This window comes from Microcaecilia unicolor, chromosome 2, assembly GCF_901765095.1.
Source record: "Microcaecilia unicolor chromosome 2, aMicUni1.1, whole genome shotgun sequence".
NCBI classification, from domain to species: domain Eukaryota; kingdom Metazoa; phylum Chordata; class Amphibia; order Gymnophiona; family Siphonopidae; genus Microcaecilia; species Microcaecilia unicolor.
In genome coordinates, this window is record NC_044032.1 from 27,787,675 (window position 1) to 27,808,868 (window position 21,194).

The 21,194-nt window shown below is 40.6% G+C and overlaps 1 protein-coding gene across 3 annotated transcripts in view; it reads left to right on the top strand.

The window, feature by feature from the left end:
* LOC115462832 (ubiquitin-associated protein 2-like) overlaps positions 1-21,194 on the top strand; it is a 434,768-nt gene that overhangs the window by 333,906 nt on the left and 79,668 nt on the right. The gene's annotated exons all lie outside the window — the stretch shown is intronic.

Genomic DNA, 21,194 nt, shown 5'->3' on the forward strand with positions numbered 1-21,194 from the left:
AACATCTATGCTGCACCCAGAAGCTGGATCTTCTGGCAAGTTGAGCTTGCCCTGTTATGGGTGCTGGAGAAGATGAAAAGGCTCTCATAGGATTAACCATCCTGCAGCCCTTAATGAAACCTATTGAGGTCATTCTGAATCAATCTGGTCTGCAATGCGGATTCTATACAAGGTTAGTCCAGGCTTTCTCAATTCTTCTCTTCAACCTGCCTCAAAATTATATGAAGTTGAACAGAATTTGTCTCTTCAGTATTGTAAGATTGAGGAACTGGAAACTTGTTGCTTAGGTGAAGTCATCTCAGGATTTGTGATTGTAAGTAACCCCCTATTCTCCAAGATCAAGCAGAAGAATAAGTCCTCACCGATTGGTAATGATGTCTGACTCTCTGTTTGTAGAGCTATCTAGTAGGAAGATGCAATTATATGCAGGATTTCCTGTACTGATGAAATTCACTGGGCCACCTTAGTTTTTTCTTTTCTCCAGAGCCTTTCAAGATTTTTAAAATTTTTTATATTTATTTAAATTTACAATAAATTCAAACAACACAAACATTCTTGAACAGAAATGTTCTCTTTTAGTGAGAAAAATAAAAAAGAAATACATTTTAGTGAAGGGAAATTCCAGGCCTCAATAAGGAGGGGCCCAAAATAGACATACCACAGATCATATAACAAAACAGAAATAACAATGTCCAACAGACTATCCCAGATTAATTCCTTGACCCTATAATTACCCACATAAGAATATTAGGTCACATTGGCTAGACTAGCATTTGCTCTAGCTGTCCAAAAAGTGAACAATTGAGCTGATTAAAATAAATAAAAAAAAAGACGCGTCGCAGAACGTTATCATGCATTTACATGGAAAACCTAAGAAAAAAAAACTGCTCCTAGAGAGACAACCTCTTGATGCATTGCAAGAAATTTTTTTCTTCTCTTTTGGGGCCTTTCATGATTTTTCTTTCTGGATTATTTGTGTCCTTATTTTTTGCGCAGATACAACCTGCACTGATATGTAGAGTTCTTATTGAGTTGGTTCCACCTCAGCTATTTTTCTCCCCCAATACCCCCAAAACTGAACAACATCAGTGGCTTCAAGAACTATGGACAGTATGCAAGGACCATATTGGTCATTGATAGACACAGCGGATACCTGCAGTATCTCAGACACAAGCACAAGATTTCCAGTTGTGTCAAGTGACAGCTGGATGTCTTCATGGCTGTCAAGACCAGTATTCTTGTTCATTTAAGAAGAGATTTCAACCTCAAGGGACCCAGGAGCTGCGCCTAGATGATGGTGATGCATCAACATCAAGGAGGTATTGATCCCCCTCGGCATTGTAAATCAGTAGAGACTGATGAGACCGGCAATTGTCTGTCCTACCTACAGAAAGCAAAGGATTCCATTACTTAAGCAATTGTTTGTTGTTTAATCAGTTTTTTCTGTACCACTCTTCCATGTTCCAATTGGGACAGTTTACAAACTAAAAACAAAGTAGGAAAATAATTATCTTAAAGTAAAGCGATAGCAAAAGAATCAACAGAGAAAAAGATGGGATAGAGAGAGGGTTGAGAAGGAGAAAAGAATTTGGGCTGTTTTTTTTTTGCCAGAGCCTCAGGCTGTCATTGTGTCTCTCTGGGAAATGCCAATGAAAAAGTGTTTTCAGGTAGATTCAAGATGGCGTTCGTGAGAGGAGATGTTATACTCCTAACGATACTTCGATGGTCTCGCATAACCTGTACAATGTAACCCATAACCAAGTTGTAACAAATGTACTTCCATTATTCATATCTTATTGTAAGCCACACTGAGCCCGCAAAGAGGTGGGAAAATGTGGGATTCAAATGCAATAAATAAATGTGCTTTGAACGCTTTTGCCCCTCCACCGTGCCTCGCCAAGCTTTCTTTCTTATCTCTCGACTTATGGGAAAAAGAAAGGGGAAGACTGGGGCTAAAGGCTCCTCTAGCCCTGGCAATATCCGAGCTATGCGACAGACTACGATGGAGGCGTTTTGCGCTCAAGCGCATGGCACACAACTTCCAGCCCTGGTTGGGTCTCCGGGTTTTCGCGGAGACTTTAGCTTGGAGATGGCGTCCCTGAGCCCGCCCCAGCAAACGGTACCGCCGAGGCCCGTTGGAGGAATAACCCCGGCTGGAGAAACTCTGTCTTTGTTAGCAGAGGCTACAAGAGGCCCAGAGGGATTTTCTACACCGGAAAACTTACCATCTCAATGGAGCCCGAGTGAGGATGTTTCCTCGGTTTCTCCTATTCTGGGTACTCCTATGGTGATTCCTGGCGGAAGTGTGAGACCAGCCGTTGTTACACTTGAAACCCTGTGGGATGCAATACAAGCCCTAAGCTCGACAATGCAGCAATCCTCGAATTCTCTTAAAGCTGAAGCAGCCGAGATTAAACAACAATATCCATCGTTATGCGAGAGGGTGAGAGTACAGGAGGAAAAACGCGAGGTAAATGAATATGAGATTAAAAAACTTCAAACTTGTTTTGAAACACTAGTGAATGATAGTGATAAGTGGCAGAAGAAAACTGAATTTTTAGAGAACCAATTGCAGCGGAATAACCTGAGATTTCTGAACTTCCCAAAATCTCCCTTGGTGCCCGCAACAGAAATGTTGCGAAAATATTTCCTGCAAATCCTAGGTATTTCTGCTGACTTGTTTCCTCCTATTGTAAAGGCGTATTATATTACAGGAATACAATCATCTCCTGCCCCAATCTCAACTCAAAATTTAACTGGAGGTAATAACTGAACGTACAACCTTGCTGGTTACTTTTGCCTTCGAATCAGATAGGAATAACATTTTGAGGCTATTCTTCAGAAATATCTCCCAACAATTTTTCGGGGCTAGGATACAAGTTTACCCGGATTTGAGTAGATCTACACAAAGACGGAGAAAGGAATTCCTGACGTTGAGGTCACAGACTTTAGCACTGGGAGGAACCTTTCTCCTGAAATTCTCTTGCAGATGTTTAATTTCTTTAAATTCAGTTAACTATGTGTTCTTTGACCTGGTTAAATTGTTACAATTTATTACAGTTAAGGAAAGTGGCAATGTTGAGAGGTCTTTGATTGCTCCACCGGTTAGCTGAAACCGCTGGCTGGTATTTGTGTTCTAACCTCTCAGCTTTTTTATCATCAATATTTCCTTAAAACTATTTCCTTATATCTTGAATACTATGTGTGGACAAATTTAAAAGTTATTTTTTCCTGTTATCTACTAGAAGATGTTATTTTTTTTCTCTATTCCCATGACATTTATTTTATGTAAATGTATGATTGCAAATTAATAAAGATTAAATAAAAAAAAAGAAAAAGTGTTTTCAAAGACGATTTGAATTTGGGATAAGGAAGTTCCCCAAGTACAAGTGCAAGTAAAGCATTCTAGAGGGAAGAGATGATATAGAAAAAAGTGCTTTGAAAGGTAGAAGCAAACTGTGCCAAAAAAATAGGATGAACAAAAAGGCAATGTTCCATAGCAGAACCGAAGGGTCCTACAGGAACTGTGAAGGGAAATAATGGAAGATAAGTAGGGTTGCAAATCTATATGTAAGACTTTGAGTAAGGGTCAAGATTTTGTGTTTAATTCTGAAAGGAATTGGAAGCTAGTGATATTTTGGAAAGCATGGTGTTACATGGTCAGACCAAGATGTGTGGGCTAAGAGTATAAGTGATGTATTTTGTACAATTTGTAATTTCTTGCGAAGGGAAGAATGAATCCCCGCTTCAGTGTTATTACAGCAATCTAAATGAGAAGTTACCAGTTCATAAAGAAGAGTGGTACAGATTGATTCATAGAAATAGTTGGAAACAGATCATATTAAATGCAGGGAGTTGAAACAAGAATGTAGTACTGTTGAGACTTATGTTTGAAAAGAAAGCTGGTAGTCAAGGTGAACACTGAAATAATGAAATGTATTGACAAGATTGTTTAGAATACTTTATACATGGAGAATGAGAGGCAAAATGGTCACCCTGTAATCCATGAGGCTATAGATTTACTGGGATTGAGAACAAGAGTGTCCTTTCAAGCAGCGAATACGAGCTGGGACTGAACAGGCAGCACAAAACTCCGTTTTGTTTTGTTTACACTTGCACAGCTGACAGCTGGTTGCTGCCTGAGGTGCCCCTCTTCCTTTTTTACAAACATTTTGCCACATTTCCTCTTTTTCACTCTTTTCTTTCTCTACAAACATGACAAGGGGGTTGGAAGAGGAGGTCCTGCACAGCTGTCTCCACTGTTGCCACCGGCTAAGCAACAGTTCAGGCACAAGGAGGGGGAGGATGAGGGCCAGAACAGGTACACAGACCACAGATGGAGGCGGAGGAGGGGGTCCTGAGAGCACAGGCGAAGGGGGGAGGGGCGACCCACAGCCCTGAGAGAAGGGCTGCAGGGAGACCTGAAAGGAGGGGGGGAGACTGACCAGACAGGGAGATGGGGGGTCCTGCGACAACACAGTGGCAGACGGAGGGGGTCCTTCGAGCAAACATAGGGAGGGGGGATGTATCTCCGTCACGCACACTATCTCTCACACACACACTCTCTCTCTCTCTCTCTCTCACACACACACACTCACTGTCTCTCTCACTCTCTAACACTGTGTACAACACACGCTATGTCTCACACTGGATCACATTCACTCTCTATGTGTCACACTGTCAGTCAAACACTCTATCACTCTCATACACTCTCGCTCTCATACCCACTCAAACACACTGTCAATCTCACCCACACACTCTCTAACAGACACACTTGCAGCCACACACATTCAATCTGTCTCTCTCACAAAGTCACTCTCACACACACTCTCTCAAACATACACACTCCGAGGAAAACCTTGCTAGCGCCCGTTTCATTTGTGTCGGAAACGGGCCTTATTTACTAGTCATTTATAAATATGTTAACTAGCACCGGTCCCAGTACAGACCCCTGTGGCACTCCACTGTTCACCCTTCTCAGTTGAGAGAAATGTCCATTTAACCCTGCCCTCTGTTTTCTATCAAGTAACCAATTCTTAATCCACAACAGAACATTGACTCCTATCCCATGACTCTAATTTTCTCAGGAGTCTCTTATGAGGAACTTTGTCAAAAGCTTTCTGAAAATCTAGATACACTACATCAACCAGCTCACCTTTATCCCACATGTTTATTTACACTTTCAAAGAAATGAAGCAAATTGGTGAGTCAAGACTTCCCCTGGCTGAAACAGTGCTGACTCTGTCCCATTAAACCATGTTTGTTTATGTGTTCCATAATTTTATTCTTTATAGTAGTTTCCACTATTTTACCCAGTACTGACATCAGGCTTACCGGTCTGTAATTTCCTGGATCACCCCTGGAACCCTTTTTAAAAATCAGCATTACTTTGACCACCCTCCGTTTTTCAGGTACTACGGATGACTTTAACAGCAGGTTACAGAACAGCAGATAAGCATAAGCATAAAGGAATCCTGTGCCGAAGGAATGGATCCTCAGGAGCTTAGTCAAGATCGGGAGGCGGGGCTGGTGGTTGGGAGGCAGGGATAGTGCTGGACAGACTTGTACGGTCTGTGCCAGAGCCAGAGCCGGAGGTTGGGAGGCAGGGCTGGTGGTTGGGAGGTGAGGATAGTGCTGGGCAGACTTATACGGTCTGTGCCAGAGCCAGTGGTTGGGAGGAGGGGCTGGTGGTTGGGAGGCGGGGATAGTGCTGGGCAGACTTACACGGTCTGTGCCCTGAAGAGCACAGGTACAAATCAAAGTAGGGTATACACAAAAAGCAGCAAATATGAGTTATCTTGTTGGGCAGACTGGATGGACCGTGCAGGTCTTTTTCTGCCGTCATCTACTATGTAAGCAGTTTCATTTTTTAGTTCTTTCAGTGCCCTTGGATGTATGCCATCCGGTCCAGGTATTTACTACTCTTTAATTTGTCAGTCTGGTTCAGTACATCTTCCAGGTTCACCGAGGTTTCTTTCAGTTCCTCCACATCATCCGTAAAGACAGAAGTAGTGACGTAGCAAGGGGGGGTGGTCCGCCCCGGGTGTCAGCTCAAGGGGGGTGCTCCCTGACAGCTCCCCCCCCCGGGTGCAGTACGATGACACCCCCCCTCGGCGCATCAACACCCCCAGACCCAGTGCCTACCCTCAGCTCCGTCCAACCAGCTCCCGCACCCTAACTTTAAAGAAATCTCGGAAGCCATGACGAGGCGAGATGCAGCGCCTCGCACCTGCATGTAAAAGAAGTGTGGATCGTCTCATCGGGCCTTCCCTCACTCTGTCTGTCCCGCCCTCCGCTGACGCAACTTCCTATTTCTGCAAGGGCGGGACAGACAGAGTGAGGGAAGGCCCAATGAGACGATCCACACTTCTTTTACATGCAGGCGCGAGGCGCTGTGCCTTGCCTCGCCACGGCTTCTGAGATTTCTTTAAAGGTAGGTGCGGGAGCTGGTTGGACGGAGTTGAGGAGGGTAGGCACTGGGTCGGAGGGGTGGGGGGTGTTGATGTGCCAAGGGGGGAGATGTCATCGTGCTGCACCCGGGGGGGGGGGGGGTGCAACGGCGAACCGCGCCAGGTGGCAGCCCCCCTTGCTACGCCACTGGACAGAAGCAAAGAATTCATTCAGTTTCTTCACTGTGGCCTTGTCCTCCCTTAGTGCCCCTTTTGCTCTTTCATGATCTAACAGTCCTATGGATTCCCTCACAGGCTTTCTGCTTCTGATGTACCTGAAACAGTTGTTACTGTAAGTTTTAGCCTCTACAGCAAGTTTTCTCTTTATATTCTCTTTTAGCCTTCTTTATTAATGCTTTGCATCTGACTTGCCAGTGCTTATGTTGCTTCTTATTTTCTTCATTTGGGTCCTTTTTCCATTCTTTGAAGGACATTCTTTTGGCTGAAATAGCCTCTTTCACTTCCCTTTTTATCCATGCTAGCTGACGTTCTCTCTTCTTTCCACCTTTGTAAATTATTGGAATGTATTTATTTATTTATTGCATTTGTATCCCGCATTTTCCCACCTCTTTGCAGGCTCAATGTGGCTTACAATACATCATGAATAGTGGAAATATAAAGAAAAGACATTTAGTGTTACAGAAGGATCTTGGGTAACATTATAATGATAAAGCATGATAGTAGTGTTACAAGCAGATATTTGAAGACAGTTCTGGATGTGTGTGGAGGAGTTCACATTAGTTGATCTTTCTACTACTACTACTTGACATTTCTAAAGCGCTACTAGGGTTACGCAGTGCTGTACAATTTAACATAGAAGGACAGTCCCTGCTCAAGGAACTTACAATCTAAAGGACAAATGTACAGTCATTCAAATTGGGGCAGTCTAGATTTCCTGAAAGGTATAAAGGTTAGGTGTCGAAAGCAACATTGAAGAGGTGGGCTTTGAGCAAAGATTTGAAGATGGGTAGGGAGGGGACTTGGCGTAAGTGCTCAGGAAGTTTATTCCAAGCATAGGGTGAGGCGAGGCAGAATGAGCAGAGCCTGGAGTTGGCGGTGGTGGAGAAGGGTACTGAGAGGAGGGATTTGTCCTGTGAGCGGAGGTTAAGGGCGGGAACATAAGGGGAAATGAGGGTAGAGAGGTAATGAGGGGCTGCAGACTGAGTGCATTTGTAGGTAAGAAGGAGAAGCTTGAACTGTATGTGGTATCTGATTGAAGCCAGTGAAGTGACCCGAGGAGAGGGGTGATATGAGTATATCGGTATACCTTTTAAAGATATGGGTCTTCAGTAATTTGTGGAACTTAGTTCATAAATTGTTTTTAAGTTGCACGGCAGCGCGTTCCAGAATTGTGTGCTCAGGTATGAAAAGGTTGACACATGCGTTAGTTTGTATTTTAGACCTTTACAGTTGGGGAAGTGTAGATTGAGGAATGTGTGGGATGATTTTTTAGCATTCCTGGGTGGTAAGTCTATCAGGTCTGACATGTAGGCTGGGGCATCTCCGTGAATGATTTTGTGATCTAGGGAGCATATTTTGAACGTGATGCGTTCTTTAAGTGGGAGCCAGTATAGCTTTTCTCGTAAGGGTTTAGCACTTTCATATTTTACCGAATATAAGTCTAGCTGCAGTGTTCTGAGCTGTCTGAAGTTTCTTGATTATTTGCTCTTTGCAGCCGGCGTGGAGTGTGTTGCAGTAGTCTAGATGACTGAGTACCATTGATTGTACTAGGTTACGGAAGACGTTCCTTGGGAAGAAAGGTCTTACTCTTTTTAATTTCCACATATCTTCTTGGTTGTGTTTTTCGCATGGTTCTCAAGTGTTAGGTGTCGATCAATGGTAAGAATTTTTAGGGTGTCCGAGATTGAGGGATTCAGTTTTGGTGTGTTAATGGTGGTGAATTTGTTCGTGTTATATTGAGAGGTATTAGGCATTGGGTTTTTTCTGCATTGAGTTTCAGCTGTAATGCATCTGCCCATGTATGCATGATGTGTAGACTTTGGTTGATGTCATTGGAAATTTCCGTTAAATCTTGTTTAAATGGTATGTAGATCGTTGCGTCATCTGCGTATATGTATGGGTTGAGGTTTTGGTTTGATAGTAGTTTGGCCAAAGGTATCATCATTAAGTTGAATAGAGTTGGTGAGAGGGGGAATCCTTGTGGTACTCCGCATTCAGGTATCCATGTGGCTGATGTGGTCAAGTTAGATGTCACTTGGTATGATCATGTGGTTAGGAACCCCTTGAACCAATTGAGAACGTTGCCTCCAATTCCAAAGTACTGAAGGATATGTAGTAGTATTCCGTGATCAACCATGTCGAAGGCACTAGACATGTCAAATTCTTGCCCGTTGCAATCATTTGTTTGAATTTAGTCATGAGAGTAACTAGTACTGTTTTGGTACTGTGGTTAGCTCGAAATCCTGATTGGGATTCGTGTAGTATTGAGAATTTGTTTAAGTAATGTGTGAGTTGTTTGGTTACCATCCCTTCCATTAGTTTGGTTATTAAGGGAATGGATGCTACTGGCCTGTAGTTGGTTAGTTAACTAGCACTTTTCTTTGCATCTGTGGGTATGGGGGTAAGTAGAATGTGGGTATGGGAGTAAGTAGAATGTTTCCTTTCTCCTTCGGGAAGAGTCCATTTTGTAACATGTAGTTCAAGTGATTCGTTAGGTCTGTCATAAATTGTTGAGGGGCAGATGTCATAAGGCTGTTTGGACATATGTCTAATTTGCAGTGAGATTTGGCAAATCTTTTGAACGTTTGGGAGATGATATCTTCCGTTAATGTCTCAAAATTGGTCCAGGTTCTGTCTGCTGGGTGTATTCCAGGGTCTGGATCTAGGCAATCAAGGAGTTCAGCATAGTCGGTGGTACTGACAGGTATTTTAAGTCGCAATTGTACGATTTTCTCTTTGAAGTATCTCGCGAGATTGTCTGCTCCTGGTGTATTTTTGCTGTCTGTTGCGACTGGTGTGATATCTAGTAGTTTATTCACGAGTTGGAATAGTTTGTGTGTCCTTGTAGTTTGGTCCAATTTCAGTTTTGTAATATAGTCTTTTAGTTTGTCTTATTGTATATTTATATTTTCTTAGTTGGGAGGCGAGGATAGTGGAGGGCAGACTTTATACGGTCTGTGCCAGAGCCGGAGATGGAAGGCGGGACTGGTGGTTGGGAGGCAGGAAATACTGCTGGGCAGACTTGTACGGTCTGTGCCCTGAAAAAGGCAGGTACAAATCAAGGTAAGGTATACACATATGAGTTTATCTTGTTGGGCAGACTGGATGGACCATGCAGGTCTTTTTCTGCCGTCATCTACTATGTTACTATGTATGTTACTATGAAGTTGTTTCCAGGCGTTAAGTGTGGGGTCATCTTTTTATTCTATGCTCGTTCTAATCTTCTAACTTGTGTTTTGAGTTTTTTCAGTTCTTCATTGAACCATGGTATTGAGTTCTTTCTACGTGAGGTTCTGGTTTGAGTTGGGGCAATGTTGTCTAATATTGATCTGCATCTATCATCCCATTCTAGAAGGAACTGGTTTTGTGGAATGTATCTGGTCTGTGCTTCCAAGATGGTATTTTTGAACAACATCCATGCCTGATTTAGTGTCTTAACCTTTGCAGCCAATCCTTTTAGCTTCTTTTTAACCATTTTCCTCATTTTATTATAGTCATTCTTTTTAAAGTTAAATACAGCTACAGTAGATTTTCTTTGTGGCTTCATTCCAGATAGCTCATGCAATTTGCTAACCAATGGTTCTTGTCAGTTTTTGAAGTCAAATACATTGCCGATGTTCAATAAGTCTGGTCTGCTCAACATAATAAACTTTGTATGGACATTGCAATAATTACATTTTTAAATAAATGGTGGTATTAGCCCACAAGGTGAAATGCTGATCAGAGTGCACATCAAAATAGTTATATTCTATCATAATATTACAAAAAGAACAAGAGTCCCATTTTTTTTTTGTTTCCAATGGCCTCCCTCGTCTTCCCTTCTCTGTTCCAAACTTTTGTTAAACATAACCTGTCATTAAGATTTCTGTTTCTCATACAACTGAGTGAAAATACTGCAGTTTGTGATTCAGAGGGCAGATGGGGGAGGGGTGCATTTTGCTACCGAATACAACTGAGAGAAACGTATTGTCAATTGGTGGATGAAACAACTTATTGTGAACTTTGAGGACCCTTCTGATGAAATTGCCACCATTAAATCTAGAAGTAGGAAAGAAATTGGGCTTCTTAAATAAAGTGGAATATCAATATTTACTACTACTACTTAACATTTCTAGAGCACTACTAGGGTTATAGATGGTTTAAAATACCATTTTTGAAATACTTTCCAAAATTCATAAGAGTTTGCATTGTCGTCCTGGCCGACCCATTGTGTTGGCTCAAGATTCTTTGTTGGAGCATCTATGTAAATATGTGGATCAATATTTGCAGCCTCAGGTGGTTATATATTAAGGATAGTACGCATCGGTTTACCAACATTAACAATTAAGAATTTTTGTATTTTATTGGTCACTTTAGAAGTGGCTTCTTTATACACCAACATGCCTCAGTCTGCGGCTTTGGAGGTAGTTTATTTGGTGTTGGTTGGTCCTAGTTGATTTTTTTATATTGCTGTAACAAAAAGTCGTTTTATTTTTTATCAGAAATTTATTTTTAAAAATCAGTAGTGGCTATGGAAGCATCATTTTCTCCCTCTATAGCAAATGTATTTATGTCCTGGTTTGAAGACTAATGGGTATATACTTCATCACCGTTTCATCATGGTTTATGCTGGTGTAGAATTATTGAGAACATCAGACACACCAAGAAGTGTTCCCTACAATGGAAGATGCTGTCCAAGGAGTAGGGAAGGGATGTGGGGCAACCAATCCAGATGGGACCCCAAAAGCTGAGTAGATACATTCTTTATTTCCAATGACCAGGTATAACAGACTTGAACAGATGGTATGCGTGCCTCAGGAGTCAACATATCTACATATGTAAAAAAATATATATACATATAGAACAAATAGAAAAAAATGCATGTGTAACATAATGGCCATGAATGGACACACAAAATAATACATGCCATGCAAAAACAAAGGAATTGTATAGTGAAAATACAATATTCATAAAGTGTGTGACCACACATGTGCAACAATGGAAATTAGAAATGGTTAGAGTGCTCGTAAAAGAACATGTCATGCATATGTAGCCTAAAGATGAATGAAATTACTACTAGTATAATGAAGCACTAAACAGTGAACCAAGTTAATAAATGCTCCTTAGATCTTATGATCTTAATAGCAGAGACATCGAAGAAAATATATTTTGCATCGCTTGTGAAGAAAAACTGAATATACTTAGAAAAGAGGATGTAAATTTTAATCATGTGAGGCATGATGTCAATAAATGTATAGACACTTTTAGGAAGAAAATAAGAGAATTAAAAAATAATAAATTTAGGAGAGATGAACAAGGTTATAAACAAGGCACAATTTATTCTTTCGCAAAAGCAAGGATTTACAGTACAACCAACTGAGAGAGGTTAAAATCTACCACACTACATACTAGACAAGAACAAGTTGCATCTAAAAACACATAAGAACTAATCTACATCTAGAAATGCACAAGAATTACAGATTGAGAAACTGGGGAGGAAGAGAATAAGAGTGGACCCAGATGAGGCTGACCTGTCACTTCCAAGTAGTCCAAAGATCCACACAAAGACTATCAACTTTTTTTTTTTAGATCAGATCTGGGAGAGAGCACTGCACAAATCAGATTGGACAGATCACCTTTGGGGATCGGTCTGGAGGGACAATTTCTCAACCCAAGGTTATGTAGGTGGTTATATAGATTTTGTAAGAGGCCAATTCCTACATACGTACTCGCTTATGTCTAGGGGGTGTGGCCTCCGCCCGACATTCGCTACATGGAAAATAACGGACAGACCAATGGAATATATTAGTTTATTTATACAGTGTTATATACAAAAATATAGAAAAATCCTTATCAGCTTATAGCATCAGCAATTCCTGATTGCATGCACAATGATACCAAAAATATAGAGAATAACTATGATTATCCTATTGGCTAATCTGTAGTGACAGATAAACACAATACCGAGATCCTAATGATTACCACACAAATCTTATACTAGGCTAACAGCGAGTAGAGATCATAAATCCTGACGTCACGCATCTGATGGGTCCGAGCACAGACCAATTATCTAACCCAGCCTGAAGGAAGTAAGCTATGATCTCACCGTTCCGGTCACCAGATCAGGTTCCTTCCGATACCTCAGCTGAATGTCTCAGCAAGGTGCCACGAGCTTAGGTGATGCACTTGTCTTGCTCAGCAACAGATGATACAGACTCAGTATAGATCCTGTAGACAGCTGTAACCTGGGGGAAAGCTTTGCCAGGTATTATCAGTAAGTCTCTCAGGTAAATCAGGTGCTTGCAGAAATGCAAGTCCTCTCCTCTTCTTTTCTTTTCCGTTCTTCTCGCCACCTGACCTTCTTCTCTTCTGTTCCCGCTTCTCCGACCCATCAGTTTTCTGGGAGCCAATCAGAAATAATCCCACCATGTACTCCCAGCATCTGTATGAAGCTTCCATTGTCCGTCTTATCTCGTAAGCTCTCTCTCTCTCAGGGACATGCATTCTCCCCCGATACAGAGTGACCTTGGAGGTGGTGCAGGCTTCAGTAAATCTATTACAAGCTGAAATGCTGACTTCTGCACAGTTGGTAGTCAGACATATAGGTGAAAGGTTGCAGCGTCCATGTTGGCTGTAAAGGTCTCTCATGTGCACACCGGGTGGGTGAGATCACAGCAAATACTCCTACAGTTAGGGGAGACATATTGGCAGGACATTCTGGAAAAAGAGACCGCAGAGGGAGACCAACTGGAACAGATCAAACAACGGCAAGACAGTTGGGCTAGATACACCAATTTTTAATTTGTCTGATATTCAAATTTCACAACCATAACTTACTGTTCTACAAAAAGAACTTACTTTCATACCTACATGCCAATACAATTCCTTTCAAACACATGTGGACCTTTTCAAGTTTAAAAGTAAGCTACAGATTGTGCATTTTTTTTCAGATGTAGGCCCAAAACAGGACTAATCAACAGTATTAAGAAACCTATCTTGTTGGATCCCGCCTGGCCCTCCAGACCTGCTTATAGAAGCTTTTAACCAGTGTGTTCTGCGAGATGTTAAAAAGTTGGAAATGCAGAAGAAACAACATTTTTAAAATCTGAATAGACAGGAGAGAGAAGCCATAGACTCCCTCAGATCAAATCTTAACATTGTCATAAAACCTGCAGACAAAGGCCAGGGGATTGTTGTAATGAATAGGGCTGATTATGTAATGGAGATTGAGCGACAGCTAAATGATAGAACTTACTACCAACCCTTATCAGACCATACAGAGAACTTGAAGAAAGAGATTGGAGAGGTTGTCAAGATAGCTAATACAGCTGGCTATCTTATGCAAAAGGAAAGTGATTTCCTTCAAGTCAAAAAACCTATTATTACCTACATTATAGGTCCTTCCCAAGATACATAAATCTCTCGATCAGCCACCAGGATGTCCTTTTGTCTCAAGGATTGTATCAGTTCTAGAGCCTTTATCAATCTTCATTGATTTTCTTTCTATGTCCATTTGTACCATGCATTGCATCCTATGTCAGGGACTCAACCCACTTTATCAATATGTTGAATGACTTTGATGAAGATCTGACGGATATCATTATGGTCACCTTAGACATTGAGTCATTATACACTAATGTCTCCTAACTAGAGGCATTAGTGATGATAGATGAAGTATTGAGAAGACACACTACATATCAAAGGATGCCAACCCATCTGATTATCACACTCGCAACAATTGCACTTACAAAAAAGCTACTTTTGCTCTCAGGATCAATTTTTTCAGCAGATTAAACAGCTATGGGAACTTCAATGGCCCCTGATACTGTGATTTTATTTGTTGCTAGTTTTGAGAGAAAGCACCTTTAAGATTATCTGTTTAAAGCAAATGTGGTTTTCTACAAAAGATATATTTTATGACATCTTCTTCCTATGGAGAGGTTCTGAGGAATGGCTAATAGCGTTCCACCTTTGGCTCAACATCAGAAACACTAACCTCTTTTAAAATAAAATACAGCTCTGTGAAAATGAGTTATTTAGATATTTTGATAAAGAAGGATATGTTACCTCTTCATGACCACCGTTTGAAGGAACATTTACCTACATTATACAAGTGTCCATAACACAAGTTATCTCGCCATAGTTCCCAGAGAGGGCAAAAATAAAAATTTTCCATTATGCCAATTCCTTCACTCAAAACGTTTATGTTCAAGCCATTCAGCTTTTGAAGAACAAGCAAAAATAATGAGCTGGGGCCCATTTCGTTTAAAATACATTTGTGAGAGATATTGCTGAAGGGTTTGAAGGAAAGGTTTGCTTTTTTGCGGATGACACAAAGATAGCCAATAGAGTGGATACCCTGGAGGGAGTAGAGACGATGAGAAGGGATCACCAAAAGTTAGAAGAATGGTTGAGGGTGTGGCAGTTAAAATTTAATGCCAAGAAGTGCAGAGTGATGCATTTGGGGTATAGAAACCCAAAAGAGAGATACCGAATAGGAGGGGAGAGATTAGTAAGATCGACTCATGGGGTGTTGGTGTCGGAGGATCTGAAGAAACAATGTGACAAGGCGACAGCCGTGGCCAGAAGGATGCTAGGCTGGATAGAGAGGGGTATAACCAGCAGAAGAAAGGAGGTGTTGATGCCCCTCTACAAGTTGTTAGTGAGGCCTCACTTGGAGTATTATGTTCAGTTTTGGAGGACATATCTTGCTAAAGATGTAAAAAGACTGGAAGCGGTGCAAAGAAAAGCTATGAAAATGGTATGGGATTTGCGTTGCAAACCATACAAGGAGAGACTTGCCGACCTGAACATGTATACCTTGAAGGAAAGGAAAAACGGGTGACATGATACAGACGTTCAAATATTTGAAAGGTATTAATCCGCAAACGAACCTTTTCCAGAGACGGGAAGGCGGTAGAACTAGAGGACATGAATTGAGGTTGAAGAGGGGCAAACTCAGGAGTAATGTCAGGAAGTATTTTTTCACGGAGAGGGTGATAGATACGTGGAATGCCCTCCCGCGGGAGGTGGTGGAGATGAAAACGGTAATAGAATTCAAACATGCGTGGGATAAACACAAAGGAATCCTGTTTAGAAGGCATGGATCTACAGAATCTTAGCGGAGATTGGGTGGCGACGCTGGTATTTGGAGAGTAAAACCAGTGCAGGGCAGACTTCTACGGTCTGTGCCCTGATTGTGACTGAATAGATATGGAGTGTAAATTTTAAGGGGCTTCGACGTTAGCTTCAGAACTTTTAGTACAGGAACAGTGCTGGGCAGACGTTAACAGTCTGTGCCCTGAGAAAGACAGGGACAAATCAAACTCGGGTATACATATAAAGTATTACATACCATGTAAAGTGAGTTTATCTTGTTGGGCAGACTGGATGGACTGTTCAGGTCTTTATCTGCTGTCATTTACTATGTTACTACTATGAGATGGTACCCATGAATACATATACAGAATGGCTTACAGAGGGCAAGAGCATCGGATAGAGAAGAACTATTAAAGACAAGACCATACAAGAACTACTCCATACATAGTCTGTACAATCATTTACTTGCACTTGGCAAGCCACATTCAAAGAGCAATTCAAAAATATCGGCATACCGTAGAGGGCACAAATGTTTTCAAGATAAACGATTAACTGTTGCCTACTCGAGGGGAAGAAATTTAAAAGATAAACAGTTCCATCAGCCCTGCAGACTCCAACACTCCTACAAACTGCGGAATGTCATTTAGGACATCATAACTGCGGTTAGAGCAGCATTTGTGTGCACTCGATGAATATTTTAACATTTACACATCCACAATCACAGAGACAATATATATTAAAACACAATTCAGACTGTAATACATTGCAGGTAATTTATATCATTGTTTGCCCATGGGCTCCTTTATATATAGGAAAGACAAAACACATGGTAAGGACCAGAAGCATAGAGCATCGAAGTTGCTTGAGTCACAATATAACAAATGCTCCATTGGTCGAGCATTGGAATCAGGCAGGACACAGAATCAACGACTTGAAGTTATTTATTTTCAGAACCCTTAAAACAAAGTGGAGAGGGGGTGACAATTTGCTGTTACATACTGAACAGATTAATCAACTGAACACATTAACACCACATGGTCTTAATATGGACCAAATATTACTCAGTTCATGTTTATGTAACACTGTCTCTATGAGCTTTTTTCTGTGGCACTGTTAGTTCATGTTTATATTATGTGCATCTAAATCGGTTCTTATTTAATATGATCTAGGTCTTTTTAGGGCCAGTTTGTGTCTTATGTGTTTTATTCCAAATGTTTCATTATGTATTTTAATTGTCTCATTATTTTATTTTAAATGTTTTATTATATATTTTAGAGCTCTGTTATTATCAAGTGAAGACTTCTAAATTATGTAGCACATTTAATTGTTTATGTACATTAGCAATGACATTTAATCTATCTGTCAAGGCTCATTCTCATATCACATATCCCTTACTAAGCCTCATTTTTAGCAAAATTCCCACACCAAGCCTCTTAAGCCTCATTTTCATATACATTCCTTACCAAGCCTCATTTTCAACAAAGTTCCCTTACCAAACCTTATTTTCAGCAAAGTTCTTTTGAGTCCTAGTCAATCCTCGGTTTCATACCTACCTTACGATTGGTAAGGTAGGAAGGGATCCTCAGGAGCTTAGCCTTGAATGGGTGGCAGAGACGGTTGGGGCTAGTGCTGGGCAGACTTATACGGTCTGTGCCAGGGCTGGTGGTTGGGAGGCGGGGATAGTGCTGGGTAGACTTATACGGTCTGTGCCAGAGCCGGTGGTGGGAGGCGGGGCTGGTGGTTGGGAGGCAGGGATAGTACTGGGCGGACTTATACGGTCTGTGCCCTGAAAAAGACAGGTACAAATCAAGGTAAGGTATACACAAAAAACTAGCACATATGAGTTTATCTTTTTGGGCAGACTGGATGGACCGTGCAGGTCTTTTTCTGCCGTCATCTACTATGTTACTATGGTACAGCTGTTCTCAAGCCTCATTCTCACTGGAGATTGTTAAACAAGCAGTGTTCTACTATAAAACATAACCAATTTTTACTCTCTGCTTTCCCGCAATTTAAGCGATATTCTGAGATGTCAATGGACAGTTTTGGTAAGTGCCCTTTGCTTTGGCTTTTAATTCAATATTTTGTGTCTTCTTTAGCCCATCAGGCACTTCTGTTTCTTCATTATAGTAGTACCATAGAGCGTGGTAAAAGCTGCCTCTATAAAGATGTGGCTGTGCTTCTTACATCTGCTATTATAGATATGTAGTATGTTTTAGCACATTCTTGGCATTGGTGTCCGCTACTTTTGAAATACATACCACTGGTGTATTCTTTCCTTTTTTTAAATCCTTTTAAAACCACCCTTTTTTTCAAATCTTTTTCATGGGGTTACTTTATTTAACACTTGCCCCATTTGGTCTTTGTTGTGGTGGTTTATTACCTCTTAAATTTTGCTGCTTAAAAATTGTTTTCTGCTTGGCTTTCTTTTGTTTGGATTTTGCAGCAAAGGTAGCTTTCCAGCTACAAGATTGCACAACAGAAAATATCCACAATTGTCACAGGTTAGTTCTCATATTTCTTTGGCCACTTTGTTACTCCCCTTTATATATAAATACACATAGATGCACTATACCTCGTTACACTTTAAATATTCCACTCATTCTCTATGAAGACTTTCTTTACACAACTTTGAAAGTATTTGGCTCATTGTTTTGATGCTTTATCAGCTTGGTTCACTGTTTAGTTTATCATTATATTAATAGTATTTTAATTTGTTTTTGCACTACATATGCTGACATGTTTTTAAGTGCACTCCAAGCATTCCTAATTTCCATTTTTGCATATATGTGATCACACACTTGTCCACAATTGTCAAATATACCATTAGACAAACGAAAAGATTATATTACAAAAATGTAATTGGACCAAATTACAAAGACACACACACACACTTTTCCAACTGGTGAATAATCTACTAAATACTACACCAGTCACAACCAACAGCAAAGACGCACCAGGAGTAGACAGTCTCGCGAGATACTTCAACGAAAAATCATACAACTGCGACTCAAGATACCTGTCAGTACCATCGACTATGCTGAACTCCTCGACTGTCTAGACCCAGAACCTGGCATTCAACCAGCAGACAGAACCTGGACCAATTTTGAGTCAATATCAGAGGACATCATCTCCCAACCTCTCAAACGATTTGCCAAATCTCACTGCAAACTAGACATATGCCCAAATAACCTTATGACATATGCTCCTTAAAAATTCATAATAGACATAACGAAACACTTGAATTACATGCTACAAAATGGACTCTTCCCGAAGGAGAAAGAAACATTTTGCTCACCCCAATACCCAAAGACACAAGGAAAAGCGCCAGTGAACTAACCAACTACAGGCCAGTAGCATCCATCCCCTTAATAACCAAACTAACGGAAGGGTTGGTGACTAAACAACTCACAGACTATCTAAACAAATTCTCAATATTCCACGATTCCCAGTCAGGATTCCAGTCTAACCATAGTACTGAAACAGGACTAGTTACTCTCATGACTGAATTTAAACAAACAATTGCAACTGGAGAGAATATACTACTTCTACAATTCGACATGTCAAGCGCCTTCGACATGGTTGATCATGAAATACTTCTACATATCCTTGAATACTTCGGAGTAGGAGGAAACGTTCTCAATTGGTTCAAGGGATTCCTAACCACACGATCATACCAAGTGACATCCAACTCGTCTACTTCAGCTGCATGGACACCTGAATGTGGAGTCCCACAGGGGTCCCCCCTCTCACCGACTTTATTCAAGTTAATGATGATACCTTTAGCCAAACTACTATCAAACCAAAACCTCAACCCATACATATACGCAGACGACGTAACGATTTACATCCCATTCAAACATGATCTAAAGGAAATCTCCAATAACATCAACCAAAGTCTCCAGATCATGCATTTATGGGCAGATGCATTTCGGCTGAAACTTTACGCAGATAAAACCCAATGCCTAATACTCCTCAACATAACAAGAACAAATTCACCACCATTAACAAACCAAATTTGAATCTTCCAATTTCGGACACCCTAAAAATTCTTGGTGTTACCATCGATTGATACCTAACACTTGAGAATCACGCGAAAAACACAACTATGAAGATGTTCCACTCTATGTGGAAATTAAAAAGAGTAAGACCTTTCTTCCCAAGGTCAGTTTTTCACAACCTGATACAATCTATGGTGCTCAGTCATCTAGACTACTGCAACGCACTCTACGCCGGCTGCAAAGAACAAATAATCAAGAAACTTCAAACAGCCTAGAACACTGCAGCTAGACTCATATTCGGTAATACGAAAGTGCTAAACCCTTACGAGAGAAGCTACACTGGCTCCCACTTAAAGAGCAAATCACGTTCAAAATATGCTCCTTAGTCCACAAAATCATTCACGGAGATGCACCAGCCTACATGTCAGACCTGATAGACCTACCACCTAGGAATGCCAAAAGATCATCCCACACATTCCTTAACCTGCACTTTTCCTAATTGCAAAGGTCTAAAATACAAACTAATGCACGCGTCAAACTTTACCTACTTTAGCGCACAGTGATGGAACGCATTGCCGCGCAACTTAAAAATGATCTACGAACTAACGGACTTCCGCAAACTACTGAAGACCCATCTCTTTAACATGGCATACCACAAAAATCAACCAATGTGTGAATATACACTACTCCACCACATACATTCAGAAATGTTTCACAATATCTGCTTGTTATATTCCTATCACTATCATGTTTCCAAAAATCCTGCTGTAATACTAATTATCAATTTTCTATATACTTCCATTATTCACGATGTATTGTAAGCCACATTGAGCCTGCAAAGAGGTGGGATACAAATGCAACAAATAATAAAATAATAAATAACAATAACACTTTATGAACACTGTAATTTCATTATACAATCCCTTTGTTTTTGCATGACATAATGTATCATTTTATGTGTCCATTCATGGCCATTATGTATGTATACTTTACATATACAGTTTGCTCTATTTATATGTGTATTTAAATATATATATATATATATATATATAATTTTTTTTTTTTTTTACATATGTAAATATGTTGATTCCTGAGGCAGGCATACCATTGCCAAAATATGGAACCATGTCCATTCTTTTATATCTGAGCATTGTTAATAAAAAAAATTATCTACTCAGCTTTTGGTGTCCCACGTGGATTGGTTGCCCCATGTCCCATCTCTACTCCTTGGACAGCAGGAGATTTATCGATGACATTTTTTTTGGTTTGGAGTGGATTTCAGGAACAGTTATTTGAGTTTGTAATGCTACTATTGAATTTGGGATGGTATCAAAGGCATTTATTTTACTTACTAGCTAACTGTTGTGATGCGTAGCCCATGCGGTTCTTTAGAGAAGCAGCCCGTTTTTAATGTGGTTTATCTATGTTTCAGAATGTATCTACCTTTTGTATAAATGTGATCTCTCTAAATTGGCATTCCTTTCCA